Here is a 14,704-nt window from a genome sequence, read left to right as displayed (position 1 = left end):
AGGGACCAGAACAAGCCCTGTGGGGGCATGACATTCAAGGGCAAAAAAAACAAGAAGGAGAACCAGGAAGGAGACAAACCCACGGGTAAACAGGCGTCCTGAGAACCTATCTGACACATCCAGAACGCTCACGGCGAAGGAGACACACCCAGAGAAGTATATGCTCACACATGTGATCTATGCTGTGTGCGATTTGGTTCCCTCCTCTAGATCAGGTGGCAGATAGTGGTTCTACTTCTGCATGTTGACACAAATAACCCTAATCAACATATAAATCAGAATTGGGGTGAGTGTATCATGAACCAGAGTGAGGATTATAACCCAGGAAGGACTTAGAAGGCATTCCGGAGAAACACGGGTTTCAGTACAGTCTTATATCTTTTTAGAACAAAGAACATACATTAAACACACCCAGGATACACTTTCATCAAAATTTCCAAGAGATGTTCAGTTGCAAATTAGCAGGTCAACATGACCTTGATGTCGAGAATGAGATGAATCTGGGAGTTGCCCATGTGGTGTAGGAGGGGAAGCAGGCATTCTTATCTTAAGAGAGTACATTCTTTACTTTAAGAGGTAAGTAGATGTACAATGTACATTTGATAGGCCGTAAGTTAGGCTTTTTAGTTCGAGCCAAATTAGCTTTGAACTTGAATAGTTACCCCATATACCTCAATATGTGAAAATTTCTTGTCACACAGGTGGTAGGTCAGAAGCTTTGAAGGGGGTTTGCCCAGTGGCGCAGCAGTTAAGTTCGTATGTTCCACTTCTGCGGCCCAGGGTTCGCCGGTTCGGATCCCGGGTGTGGACCTACGCACCGCTTGTCAAGCCATGTTGTAGCAGGCACCCCCACATATAAAGTAGAGGAAGATGGGCATGGATGTTAGCTCGGGGCCAGTCTTCCTCAGCAAAAAACAGGAGGATTGATGGCAGAGGTCAGCTCAGAGCTAATCTTCCTCAAAAAGAAAAAAAATGAAGAAGCTTTGAAGACAGAGGACAACAACCCATCTCCATTCCTGACTTTACTTCACCAGCTCCTGGTCTGTGTGAGGTTCTACTCCCCCAACCCTAGCCCAGGGCGTTCCTACAGGTCTCTCCTGCCCTCTCTGCTTACAGGAGTCAACCTAGGAGTATCAAATCCCAGTATCACCCATCCCCTGAAGACATCCATTCCAGAATGCCTCTGTCATGCTGGAGCCCACCTGGGCCAGGCAGGTGAGCCCTGGAGTGCCCAGTGCAGCCACGGATGCAGGGTCAGCTCCTGGAGGCCTTCAGGAAAAGGACAAAGATTTTAGCAGAACTCATCTTTCCAGACCCTCAGTTAGGGCCAAATTTTAATGCTGTCTTGAGATAATATGTGGGTCAGTGTCCCTAAGGACATTCTGAGCTCTTTGGCTGGTTTCTGGGCCTGGGGCCAGACACATGTGGATTTTTATTCCTCTTTCCTTTCCTTTGTCTGTTGGTGAGGGCATCATCAGGCCTTGAGACATAAGTGGATTTCTCTAAATGAAAAGTCAGCCTTGGTGGTCTGGTGGTTAACGTTTAGTGCTCTTACCACCACGGCCTAGGTTAATTTCCTGGTCAGGGAATCACACCACCCACCTGTCAGTTGTCATACTGTGGTGGCTGCATGTCGCTGTGATGTTGAAAGCTATGCCTTTGGTATTTCAAATACCAGCAGGGTCCCTGTGGTGGACAGGTTTCAACAGAGCTTCCAGACTAGACATACCAGGGAGAAGGACCTGGCTACCCACTTCCAAAAAACTGGCCATGAAAACCCCATGAATAGCAGCAGAGCATTGTCTGATATAGTGCTGGAAGGTGAGAGGATGGCACAAAAAAGACTGGGCAGGGTTCTGCTCTGCAGGACACATGCTTCATTAGGAGTCAGAGTCTGCTCCAAGGGACTAACAACAAAGCTGCCAAAGCAAGGATCTCCTAATGAGATTCAATTAGAAGGGAAGCCCCAGAAGGGAGCCCTGATTTCAGTGGAGTTTGTAGGATTAGATGACCTCTGACACCCAAGTTTCTAGAGTTCCAGGCTCTGTGAAGTCCAAGTGTTTTAGCAAGTACTTGTGTTGGGGTCATCCAAGTTCAGTTGTCTCACCAGCCCGTCTCCCTCCCTCTCCCCTCTTCATCCCAACTCTAAGCTCTCGGGGTTGTGCTTTTGGGTTGCTCCTTCCTCAGTATTGGGAAGTTAGTATGAGAAAGCAGAAACAAGAAAGAAGTGTCTGGGCGGTTGGCAGGAGGGTGGCTTTTGAGAAAAAAAAAAAAAATAGCAGATTCCACTTAGCAGGCCCCAGGACTCTGAATGAGTAATTCCTTCCTCAACGTCAGCACCTGAAGACCAGTCTTGGGCTCTCCTCTCTCTTCTTCTCAGAGACCCCATCTTCCCAGACAGATGCTGTCCCCTACCCAGACCTTTCCTCTAGTTACCTCACTCAGTACAATCATTCATTCATGCGACTGGTATTTATTAATCACTTACAATTGGCCAGGCTGCATCTGAGACACAAACACGAACAAAACAGACCTTCCGTGTCCTCATGGAGCTCATGGTCCAGCAGGAGAGGCTGACTCAATGACCACAGCTCCAGCTTCCCACCTCCACCCCACGGCCCTCTCCTCAGATCTCCCAAGACCAGAAAATTGGGCAGGGACAGCAAGGGCTGGCTGGACCGGGCAGTGCCTGGCTGGACCTTCCAGGAGATTCTTCCAGACAAGGATGGGAAGTGGAGCAAAGCCAGTGAGGCTGAGGCACCCTGTGCAGGGGTCAGGAGAGTTATTTGTGTCACCTTGGCCCTCTGCAAACTCTTTCCTATTCTAGATGAGCTTCCTGCCTCCCATCCGGAGAAGAGCGGCTTTGGGAGCATGTAATGCTCATGTATTACAATAGAGCTTAAACTGCAAAAGAAAAAGAACTGGAACTGTGGCCATACTCCTCTCCCCTCCCCCAGCTCTGATGGCTCCCACCTTGGCCAAGCTCAGAAGGGAGGGAGGGAAGGCAGCACTCAAGTTGTGATGCGGAGCAGTTCCCCCATCCCTGAAAAATCCTCCTGTTCTTCTCCATTACTAGAGACACACACGCACACACACTATGCAACAAGTGTCCAACCTCCATTACAAGTGTTACTAGCCATCTCCGCTGGCTGCAGGGAGCCCACACTGTAAAGGGAGATTGCATTTAAATCAGCAGTAACCACATTTTGGGATTTCTAGAACTAGCCATTTAAGAAAAAAGGGCCAGCCCTGGTGGCCTAGTGGTTAAGTTCGGCATGCTCTACTTTGGCGGCCCGGAGTCAGTTCCCAGGCACAGACCTACACCACTCATCTGTCAGTGGCCATGCTGTGGTGGTGGCTCACATACAAAATAGAAGAAGATTGGCAACAGATGTTAGCTCAGGGAGAATCTTCCTCAGCAAATAAAAAATTAAATAAATAAAAAAGAGGAAAAAAAAATGGACACCAAACTAGGGTTACCTATTTTTTATTTTGCCAAGATGTTTAAAAAGGAAAAACAAGCAATTAATTGCCATCGCCATCATTTAAAATTTTAACCCTAAAAATGAAGAAAATAATCTCAGAATTGAGGCCAATCCTTTAAACAGACTTTAGCTGAGTGAAAAGAGCTGTATTACTTTATCTTTCCCACTTCTTCTAGGCCTGGTGACGCCATCATCAGGGACCAGCACCAGTTTGCTGGTGGGCATTTGGGACCTGCAAGGCACCCCGAGGTGCCCCGAGAGGGGCCGTGCAGTGGTGGGGGTGAGGAGGCAGCCTGGTGTCACAGACACAGCTTGGAGCTCAGCAGATCCTGGTGAGAATCGCGGCACCACCAGTTTCTCTTGAGCAAGTGAACCATCTTTCTGAGCCTCAATTTCCTCTGAAGTGTGGAAACTAGTCGCTCCTCCAGAGAGTTTCTGTGGGAATTCAGCGAGAAAAGTGTATAAGGTACCTGAATATAAGTTAGCTGATACTGAATAAGTGCTCAGTCAATAGTGCTTACCTTCCTATCAGAGGGGGCTTTCATCTGCCTGGAATGGCTTTGGCACAGCCTTTTCTGAAGGTCCGTGGGACTTCTCAACCTTCACAGGCTTTGGAGTGCATCAGAATGCCTCGGGAAACTTTTAAACGTACAGGTGACTGAACTTCACCCAGGAGGCTCAGCCTCACGAGCTTTAGGGTGGGCCCCTCACCTGTGTTTCAACAAGTTCCCCAAGCAGTTCACAATCACACTGGAGTTTGAGGATCTCTGTACTAGATAACGCATTCAGCCATTCATTCAATAAGCACGTGCCAGGTGCTGGGCAGAGGCAAAGAAGCAAACAACGCATTGTTTGAAAGGCCAGTGCCTAGCACGGGGCCCAGCGCATAGTGAGCATTTCTTAAGTAGTTATCGAATGACAGCCTTCAAGGAGGTGCATCCTACTGGGGATACGGCCACAGAAATCAATAAACAGCCACAACAACCTGTGATGAGAGTGGACACCAGAGAAAGGTTAGCCGAAGGGTAAGTAATGCTGCCTGCAGAGAGAGGTGTCCGAAAAGTCTTCCTAGGGAACGGGGCCTCTGACAGCTTGAACCATAGGCGGGGTTTACCAGCCAGAGCAGTAGATGTCTGCAAAGATGTAAGTGTGTGACAGAGCTTGATGAGGTGTGTTTGGAGCATAGGGTACCAGGAAGAGCCATGGGAAATGAAGTAGGAAGACATGTGTGTTTGGGGAGGAGAATGTGATGGACCTGCTCTGCTAAGGACTTTCAACTTGATGACAAAGCGTGTGGGGAGTCAAGAAGATTCGCAGATAGGAGGTGAACAGATTTCCACCGCTGAAAGCTCATTTTGGCGGCCATCAGTGTGGAGAATGGGATGGCACAATCAACACTGGAGGCAAGGAGAACAATCCAGAAGCTGTGGCAATAGTCCACGAGAAAGCTGGAAAGATCCACACTGGAGTAGCGGCAGTAGAGTGTGGAGGGAAGATGTTTACGTAGTTCCTTCCCATATGGGGATTCTGTAATACGTGGTCTTTTGCAAAGCTTAGGGGAAAAAAATGTCTATAAGGCTACTAAAAATAACCTTTTCTGATTGTGAAAATAACACCTATTCTTTATGAAAAATTTGGAAACTATAGGAAAGCATTCTAAGTTTGTTTACTAAGAATGGCAAAGGACTTCCTTGTAATATGACAGATTGGTGTTAAGGATTGCTGACTAACAACTTTGAGACGTCAAGATTATTCATAGAAAACTTTTGTTAAAATGTTTGTTGGATGAGACTGGTTGTTTATTTACAGTTATATACTTTGTTTATCATAAGACACTGAAGTCACCCACCAACTTGTGATAATTAACTTCCTATGACTTCCTTGACTTGAATACGCAACTCTACTAGTAACAGCGACTTAGCTTGTTTGTCAGGCAGCACCACAGCCACCGCCTTCGATACTTGCCCTTGTGGTGCCTATATCAATTTGTTCGTTCATAGATGTCATCTCACTTTATAATTATGAACACAGTTAATTAGATTTTTTTTTTGAGGAAGATTAGCCCTGAGCTAACATCTGCTGCCAATCCTCCTCTTTTTGCTAAGGAAGACTGGCCCTGAGCTAACATCTGTGCCCATCTTCCTCTACTTTATATGTGGGATGCCTACCACAGCATGGCTTGCCAAGCAGTGCCATGTCCACACCCCAGATCCGAACCAGCAAACCCTGGGCCAGCGAAGCGGAACGTGTGCACTTAACTGCTGCACCACGGGGCCGGCCCCTAATTAGATTCTTTGATGATCTTCTCCCCGACTAGATTAGAAGCTCCATAAGACATGAGAACATGCCTGTTTCTGGTCATCATTGTATCACCAGTGTTTAACACACAGCCTGGCAGGTCATGTTTTTTTTATTTGCTGAATAAATGAATAAATGTCTGATTACACATGCCATATAGCCTGTGGGGGTCACGTTGAGGGAGGAGAGCTAGAAATGAGGAAGAGGGGGAAGTGGAAGGACAGGATATTGCGCCCAGAGGAAAAAAGTCAACTGGTAATGAGGCAGTTAAGGGGTTGACCAGAATGGAGATGATTGTACAGTAAAACAATGGTTCTCAAACCGTGTTCCTGACGGATTTCAATGGTCCCTCAATGGTCTGTGAGCTGACCTTAAAGTGGCCTTGTACCACTAAATTAAAAAATTTCAGGGTTGTTCTCAATTTTAATTTTCTCAATCTTAAATTTTTATTTTATGTATTTTTCTTAACCTTCTGAAAATTGCTGTCCGTTATCTACAATAAGACCTAGTGTATTGTGGCATGTTATATAACATATAGTCAGTAAAAATTAATCTACCAATACTTCATAAAGTCCACAAATAACAAGGTGACAGCCTGTTTGAAAATACCTGGGGAAGGGGCCAGCCTGGTGGCATAGCGGTTAAGTTCGCATGCTCTGCTTTGGTGGCCGGGGGTTCATGGGTTCCGATCCTGGGTGTGGACCTACACACCACTCATCAAGCCATGCTGTGGCAGGTGTCCCACATACAAAATAGAGGAAGATGGGCACAGATGTTAGCTTAGGGTCAATCTTCCTCAGCAAAAAGAGGAGGTTGGGTGGCGGATGTTAGCTCAAGGCCAATTTTCCTCAAAAGAAAGAAAGAAAGAAATACCTGGGGAAGAGGGCTGCAGGTGGCAGGATTTGTTTTGAGGTGGCAGGAGTTGGGAGACCCCACACTAAAGCTTCCTAAGGTACCTCAGAACTGTGTTGTGGAGGCGGGGGTGCCCAAATATAATGTTGTCCCAAGAATGTCTGCATCTGACCAGAAGAGAAGTGTCAGCCCTTTTGGTAATCACATTGTCCCGCCAGCTTGGGCTGAACTTGTAGTTAATTAAATCCCAAATATTTTCTTCCACCTTTTGACTTTATAATTTTTTTGGATCTATATTCCGGACTTGGCATTTTTCCTGTTATGTTTAATTTCTGTTAGATTCCTGTCCATGAAAGCTTTGTGGATCCAGATTCTGGCAATAAGGTCCATAGGTGCCATCCATCCCCTCTGCTATGGACTGAATTGTGTCCTCCTCAAATTCTTATATTGAAGTTCTAAACCTCAATGTGACGGCAATTGGAGATAGGGTCTTTGGGAGATAATTAGGGATCTCATGATGGGGTTAGTGCCCTTATAAGAAGAGACACCAGAGAGTTTGCTCTCTCTCTCTCTCTCTCTCTCTATGCCATGTTGAGGACACATCTAGAAGACAGCAGTCTGGAAGCCGGGAAGAGAGCATTCTCCAGAACCCGTCATGCTGGCACCCTGATCTCAGACTTCCCGTCTCCAGAACTGTGAGAAAATAAATGTCTACTGTTTAAGCCCCCCTGTCTATGGTATTCTGTTATAGCAGCCAGAGCTGATTAAGACACCCCCTCTCTATCCCATTGTCTCATGACTCCATTATCCTCACCTCTCCCCTTCTTGTCATCTAGTCAAATCACCAGGTTGCACAGTTACCTTCCAGAAGCCCTCGCCTCCACAAGCTGCCCTAGGTCACACCTGGCCTCTATCTCCCCAACCTCCAACAAAATTGAATATGCCTTCCTCTGGGGTCCTCCATCCTCCGTAAATCAAGATAGGGAAGGCAGAGAGAGCCATTAACATTTAGCAAATCAATTAAAAACAGGCTCTGAGGCCAGAATGTTAGGGTTCAAGTCCCATTTCTACCATCTGTTAACTACCTGACCTTAGGCAAGTAATTCAACTGACCTGTGCCTTGGTTAGATCATCTATAAAATGAGGTGATCGCATGAGTTAATACATCTATAGTACTTGGAACAGGGTCTAGCGCACAACTAGGACTCAGAAATTGTTCTCATTATTAGTACTGTCCCAGGCAGAGTGCTAAGTGCATCATATGTAATCTTTGTATCAACCCTGTGAAGCAGGGATTACCATCTCCTTTTACAGATAAGCAGTACCCTTGTCACTCTATCACTTTATTTTATTGTCTTTAGAGCGCCTACTACCATCCCCATATGAAATTATTTACCAGTTTTCCTGTTAATTGACAGTCTTCCCAACAACCCTCCACACCTGCTAGAAAGAAAGCTGTTGGAGATAAGGGACTTCGTCTTATTCACCACAGAATTCTAGTGCCTAGTAAGTTCTCAACAAATATCTTTGAATAAATGGGTGAATGAATGAACGAAAATAAGGAATCAGGTAGAAAGATGACGTTGCTAGGCCAAAGTCACACTGCAAGTAGGTGGCAGAGCTAGGATTTGACATCAGGTCTAGATGGTTCTAGAAATCCATACTTTCTCTCCTGCTGCTTCCCAGAGCAGCAGAGATGAGCACAGTTGAAAGAAGAAGTTGGGAGAAAGGGGTTAGATTCCATTCAGCTCTGAAGCCAGAGCTTCCCCTCTTTCCCCCCGTGTCGTCACACGTCACAGCTGGTAAAGTCAACCTTGACATCAAATTACCTTCAGGACTTGAGACCCAGCTCCATCTTGCATCTATGGATGGAATGTATGGGAACTGTACGGAATTTCACAAAGTAAAGAGAGAGAGCCTCGTGCTATAGGAATGGCCCCAGTCCAGGAGTCCAGAGCCCCAGGCTCTAATCCTAGCTCAGCAAGTCAACTAGCCACTGGGAGAACACATGTAGATTGCTTAAACTCTCTTAACCTTTCTTTTTCCTCTTTTTTTTTCATTTGTGCTGATGGAATGATTTTACTTACGTAAACTCACAAAAAAGGGAACCTGCTTTAGTACCACTTAATTGTCAGAAAGGCTACCTTGGCATTAATCATACTTAAATTTTTAAATGTAGCATTTGGCAGGAATTCTCCAAAATTTAAGCGAAAATATTATGCTGAATGGCCAACTAATTCATCTACTCTGAGTACATTTGGGAGTACATTTTTGGGAAGAGATATAAAATGATTTTTTCTGATAATGACACCAAAGTGCAGTTCTAGTAAAAATTTTTATTTTATGGTTAAAGTAATAGGTTTGTCATATTTTCACTTAACATTTTGGATATTCTTTTATAAGCTTTATATGCAGAATGGTGGCACTGCAGCCCTTTCATTGGACTTTAGTTTCTTCCCCTGTAAAATGGGGACAATCATTCTTACCTCACAAATATGGTGAGCAATTCACGTTGGAATAACTTGTGCTGAATGCTTGGAAGAGAATGTGATACATAGTAAGCTTTCAACAAATGGTGCTTGTATTAGTTATGTATCTCTGCAGAACACATTACCCCTAAATTTAGCAGCTGAAAACAACAGACATTTATAATCTTGCAGTTTCTAAGGCTCAGGAAAAGAGAAGTGGCTTAGCAGACACCAGTCTCTCTCAGCATCTCTTTATGAAGTTGTGGTCAAGTTGTCAGCCAGTGGCCTGGGGCTGCGGGCATCTCTGGGCTCAAACAGGGCTGAAAAATCCACCTTCAAGCTTCAATTCTTCACTGGACAGAGGCTTCTGTTTCCCACCATGTGGGCCTCTGCACAGGGCTGCTCACAACATAGAAGCTTGCTTCCCCAGAGTGACAGATTCAAGAAAGAGAGGGAAAGTGGACACCCAGGATGGAAGCCAAAGTCATTTATAACCTAATCGCAGAAGTGGCATTGCTTTACTCCTGCCATATGTTAATCTCAGTGTAACGTGGAAGGAAACCCACAAGGTTGTGAACGTCAGGAGGCAGGAACCCAGGGGGCCATCTTGGAGGCTAGCTACTATGGTATTTATTATTATTTCTTCATCTGGTTAAAATTCAGTTCCCACTTCTAGAGCTTCCCATTTAGTAGTACTGAAGGGGCCATCAAAAAGCCAGGTAATTTTGATACTGGTGGTCTGCAGACATCGGTGAATTATCCAACAGAGAGATGTTCAGAATGTCAGCAAATAAGAGAAGCCAAAAGATTAGGAAAGAATTTTATGTTTGGCATTTTTGAAAGATCAAAGTAGTCACAATGGGAAAGTTCAGAACTTTGCTGGACTTCCGTGCCTTTTCATTGTTTAATTACACATGTGGTAGGGAGGAGGTGGGGTCAGTGGTTTCCAATGTTCAGGGCCCAGTCTGGAGCACACACTTTGAGAACCACTGTTCTCCGTCTAAATTCTATCTCCTGGACTAACCTTCCTTCTGTCTCCCCGTTAGCACCTGCCCCTGCTTCTGACCCCTCTGCCTTTCTCTCCTTGCTCCTGTTAGTCTTCTGTGCTGGCCTCTCATCCACAGAGAGTATGAATGTAATCTTATCCTCAGGCTGCAGAAGAAAGGGTGAGTGGGTGGAGTCCATCCACAGCAGCTTCTTGAGTTGGGAGATTGTGGGCACTTCTCCAGCCCACACCAAGGGAGGCCAGGCCAGGCATCCTGGGAACCAAAGTTTTTTTCACGTGTTCTGGTCAGACAAGCTTGCCGCTGCCTGATGACTCACTGCATTGCCCAGGGGCTAGACCCATTTCTACTTTTTCCATCTCATTTTTGGATACATTTCCTTCTACCTCTTAGTCTGGCTTTGTCATTCTTTGTTTTTTCAAACTTCTTTTGTATTTTAAATTTCTAAAGGTAATACCCGCATGTGTTTAAAAAACTAATGGGTAAAACCAATATAGTGCACAGTAAATTTCCTTCCCATCCTGGGCCCGCTGTCTCCCTCTACAAAGAGAACCACTGTGGATGGTTTCTTGGACATCCTTTCAGAAATGTTCAATGACTTTATAAATATGTCTCATCCCTACTCTCTCTCTGTTACACATGAATTGGACAAAACTCTAGGCACAGGTCTGCAACTTGCTGTCTGCACTTGGCAAAACATCCTGAAATTCTTTCCTCATCAACATCTATACAACTACAGGATTCTTTAAATGGCTGCAGAGCATTCCATTATCTGGATATGTTATCACGTATCTGATCGGTCCCTTTTGGATGAATGTTTAACCTGTTCATTTTGTTTTGGCTTGTGCAACAGTGAACATAGTCACATGTCTCCACATACACGCGAGAGAAAATCTGATAAATCCCGAAGAGTAAAATAATTGGTTAAAGGTTACATGCATTATTTTTCTGCTTTTTCTCCCCAAATCCCCCCAGTACATAATTGTATATTTTAGTTGTGGATCCTTCTAGTTGTGGCATGTGATATTTTTAATTTTGGCATTAAGCCAAAGATCATGGGCCAGTCTCCATTGACACAGTATTTCCTCACACTTTCACAACACTGAGTATCATTAATCTTTTGGGTGTTTTTGCCAATTTTTATTTTTTGCCAATCTGATGGGTAGAAAACATCTTACTTTATTTTAAGTTTATTCATGTAATTATGAATAGGATTGTGCTTCTTTTCATGTTCATTAGTCATATATAAACTGTTTTTTTCCTGCCAGCCGCCTGTTGCTTCTTTCGTGATTTGATTTGAGGCTCGCCATGACTCCCTTTCCCAGCCCCGCCCTCCGTCCTGCTCAGTCCTCTACTGCCACCTAGTGACAGGGGTGGGATTGACCACAGGTCTCACTGACATTCTAATTGCCTGCTCCTCCCAGGGGCTAAACTCTGTGCTAAGATCATGCCCTGGGTTCCTAGACACCTGGTTTAGCAAATAAAAATGCAGGATTTCAAGTTAAATATGAATTCCAGATAAAAGGCAAATAACTTTTTAGTCAGTACATACTTATACTAAAAAATTGCTCATGGTTTACCTGAAATCCAAATGTAACTGGGGGTCCAGTAACTTATCCCCCAACCCTATTGCAAACCTTCCAGCTAAATCCGGGTCACCAACCTCACCATGCCTTACCTCCTTTGTTCTCAGCAAGTTCTATTGTACCACGTTCCACGCCAGCAGTTTTCAAAATGGTAGTTGCAGGTGATCCATGAATCTTTGTGGTTAAGACCTTGGCTCTTGGTTTGAATCCTGGCTCCAACCACTTTGGAGGCGTGAAATCTTGTGAAAGTAACAACCTCTCTGGTGCCTGTTTCCTCATTAGGAGAATAAGGATAATACAGTATTTTCCTCATTGGGTTGTTTTGATAATTTCTTTAATTTTAATTTCTTCTTTTTGAGGAAGATTAGCCCTGAGCTAACATCTGCCGCCCATCCTCCTCTTTTTTGCTGAGGAAGACTGGCCCTGCGCTAACATCCGTGCTCATCTTGCTCTACTTTATATGTGGGACACCTGCCATAGCATGGCTTGACAAGTGGTGTATAAGGCTGCCCCCAGGAGCCAAACCGGTGAATCCTGGGCCACCAAAGTGGAACATTCGAACTTAACAGCTGCACCACTGGGCTGGCCCCCATTTTGATAATTTCTAACATTAAAGCAACCATTTATTGACCACTAAACACTTTATACTTGTCGGTTCCTGTTATTATTATTATTAGAGTAAAAAATATACAGCAATTATAAAGACATTATTTAGACATACAGAAGATAAATACTGGGGAGGCATCCAGAAGAGTTGAGGGTGGCTGCCATTGGGGTGGCACCCTGGGGTGGAATGGGAGAGAGTGGGATAAAAGACTAGTCTTTTTAAAAATGAGTTTACTGTTTAACTTTTAAAATCAAATGCATGCATACATTACTTGAATGCGTGCATGCATTACTCAAAAAAATTTTTTCTTAAGTTTCATGACTCAAGCACAGAGGCAGGAGGGCTCAGAGCTCTGATGCATTTTTCTGTGATCTTTCTTCTGCTCTCTTCCATGTGTCAGCTTCCTTTGTAATAACAAAGTAGCCACAGCCCTTCCAGGCATCACATTAGCACATATAACCACCCAGAGCAGGCTTCTTTCCCTACCATTGCTCTAAAGGTCTGGAACAAGAGACTGTCAAGACCTGGCTGCAGGGCCACATTGTGACTTTCATGGACCCTAGACACTTTTGCCTTCATCGGCCCCATCCTCCATTAAAAATAAATAAATAAAATAAAAAATAAATTATATTTGTTTTTGCTGGTTTGCTTTTGCCCATCACCAGGAAAACCAAACACCGAGACAATGAGATTGCAGCAGAGAGAGAGTTTTAATCACAAGGCAGCCAAGTGAGGCAGCGGGAGAATGAGTCTCAAATCTGCCTCCTGGAAAATGGGGGCTCAGGGATATTTATGAAGTAGAGGGCAAGGTGGTCTGAAGGGTGGAGACAGATGACGGGAGGTGAGGAGAGGTGAGGTCATTGATGATCTGTGCAAGCATCGTCAGACTCCACGCCTCTTCATAGGACCCATGTTCACACAATGGTGGTGTTAGCATGAGCTGAGGGTGGAGTTTTCAGCCTCTTGACATCAAAAGGTGACTTATTGCACATCTGCGCAGGCCCCATTGATGGGTTGGTGGTCTCAACCAGCCTGAACTGGACAAGGGGGTCCTAATTCCTATAAAACGGCTCCAACACCCATTACTGGGGTGACCCAGGCACCAGAGAGATGTTATCTATGGGAGTGAAGTGGGAGTCAGGTAGCATATTGCCAGAGCAGCACAGTTAACAATGGGTGGGTGAACAACTAAAAGCTATAATCAGTAACTGCAAAAGAAACTTTAGTTACTGGCTACCTAGTCATCAATAGCTAACTGTTCACAGGTTTCCTGAAGATGAATATATTAATATTATATATCACGTTAGTCTGTTCAGGCAGCCATAACAGAATACCACAGGCGGGGGGGCTTAAATGGTGAGAGCTCTCTTCCTGGGTGCAGATGGCCACCTTCTCTGTGTCCTCACGCAGCCTTTCTTCCATGTGGACCTGGAGAGAGAACTCTTGGTGTCTCTTCCTCTCCTTACAAGGACACGGGTCCTGTGAGATTAGGGTCCCACTCTTATGACCTCACTTAACTTTAATTACCTCCCTAAAGGCCCTATCTCCAAATACAGTCACATTGGGGATTTGGGTTTCACATACGAGTTTGGGAGGGACACAATTTAATCCATAATGTATATTGAAGCATCTTCTTTAACCTAAAAGTTCATTTTTTTTCCTTTTGATTTAGTAGAAATTAAGACATTTTCACGTGCCCTTATAAAGGTTGCTGGCCCTAGGCACTGTGCCTCCTATGCCTGAGGAATACAAGTTTCTGCTTGAGTGATTTAGGATCAGATTCACAGGGTTTTTTAATTTAATCACTTGGAAGACTAGGGTGAGATGGCGCTGGTCAGATTATGGTGGGAGTAGAGTCTATCCCACCAAGATGGAATTTCTGCTATACCATGGGAGAGGGCGTGGGATGGATGCCAGCAAAATAATGGAAACATCCATTTCAGAGGTGAACAATTTACAGGAGAAAAAGCACAACAAATCATCAATTAGCATATGAAAAGATGCTGGCTAGTGATCGAGGACAGGAAAAATAAGACAAGAATGAGAGATTTTTTCACCCATCAAATTGGCAAAAATTTAAGTTTGATAGTATTCAGAGCCGGTGTATAGAGAAAAAGGTGCTTCAGTATATTGTTGGTGGGAATTTAAATTGGTACACCCTTTTCAGAGGACAAGAAAGTAGTAGCTATCAAAATTTTAATTGTGCATACCTTTCATCCCAGCAATCCCATTTCTGGGTATCTGAATACCTAACATAGGAAAACATGAGGACTATTTGCACAAAAAAGCGTGTGCAAGGATATTGTTGCAGCATTGTTCATGACAGCAAAAATTTGTAAGAAGCCTTACAATTCATTGATAGTAATGTGGTTAAAGAAACTATGCTAAAATACATACTATGGAA

The 14,704-nt window shown here is 44.4% G+C and overlaps 1 long non-coding RNA gene across 1 annotated transcript; it reads right to left on the bottom strand.

Moving 5' to 3' along the window:
• Nucleotides 1-3,471: 3,471 nt before the first annotated feature.
• LOC138925229 (uncharacterized) lies at nt 3,472-4,159 on the bottom strand. The gene is made up of 2 exons (XR_011441172.1): nt 4,007-4,159; nt 3,472-3,920 (listed from the first exon to the last, which is right to left on the bottom strand). It is a non-coding gene; the product is annotated as an uncharacterized lncRNA (long non-coding RNA).
• Nucleotides 4,160-14,704: the final 10,545 nt, after the last annotated feature.

The sequence above is a fragment of the Equus caballus genome, chromosome 7 (assembly GCF_041296265.1).
Source record: "Equus caballus isolate H_3958 breed thoroughbred chromosome 7, TB-T2T, whole genome shotgun sequence".
Lineage (NCBI taxonomy): Eukaryota > Metazoa > Chordata > Mammalia > Perissodactyla > Equidae > Equus > Equus caballus.
This window is presented reverse-complemented; position numbering and strand designations above follow the sequence as displayed.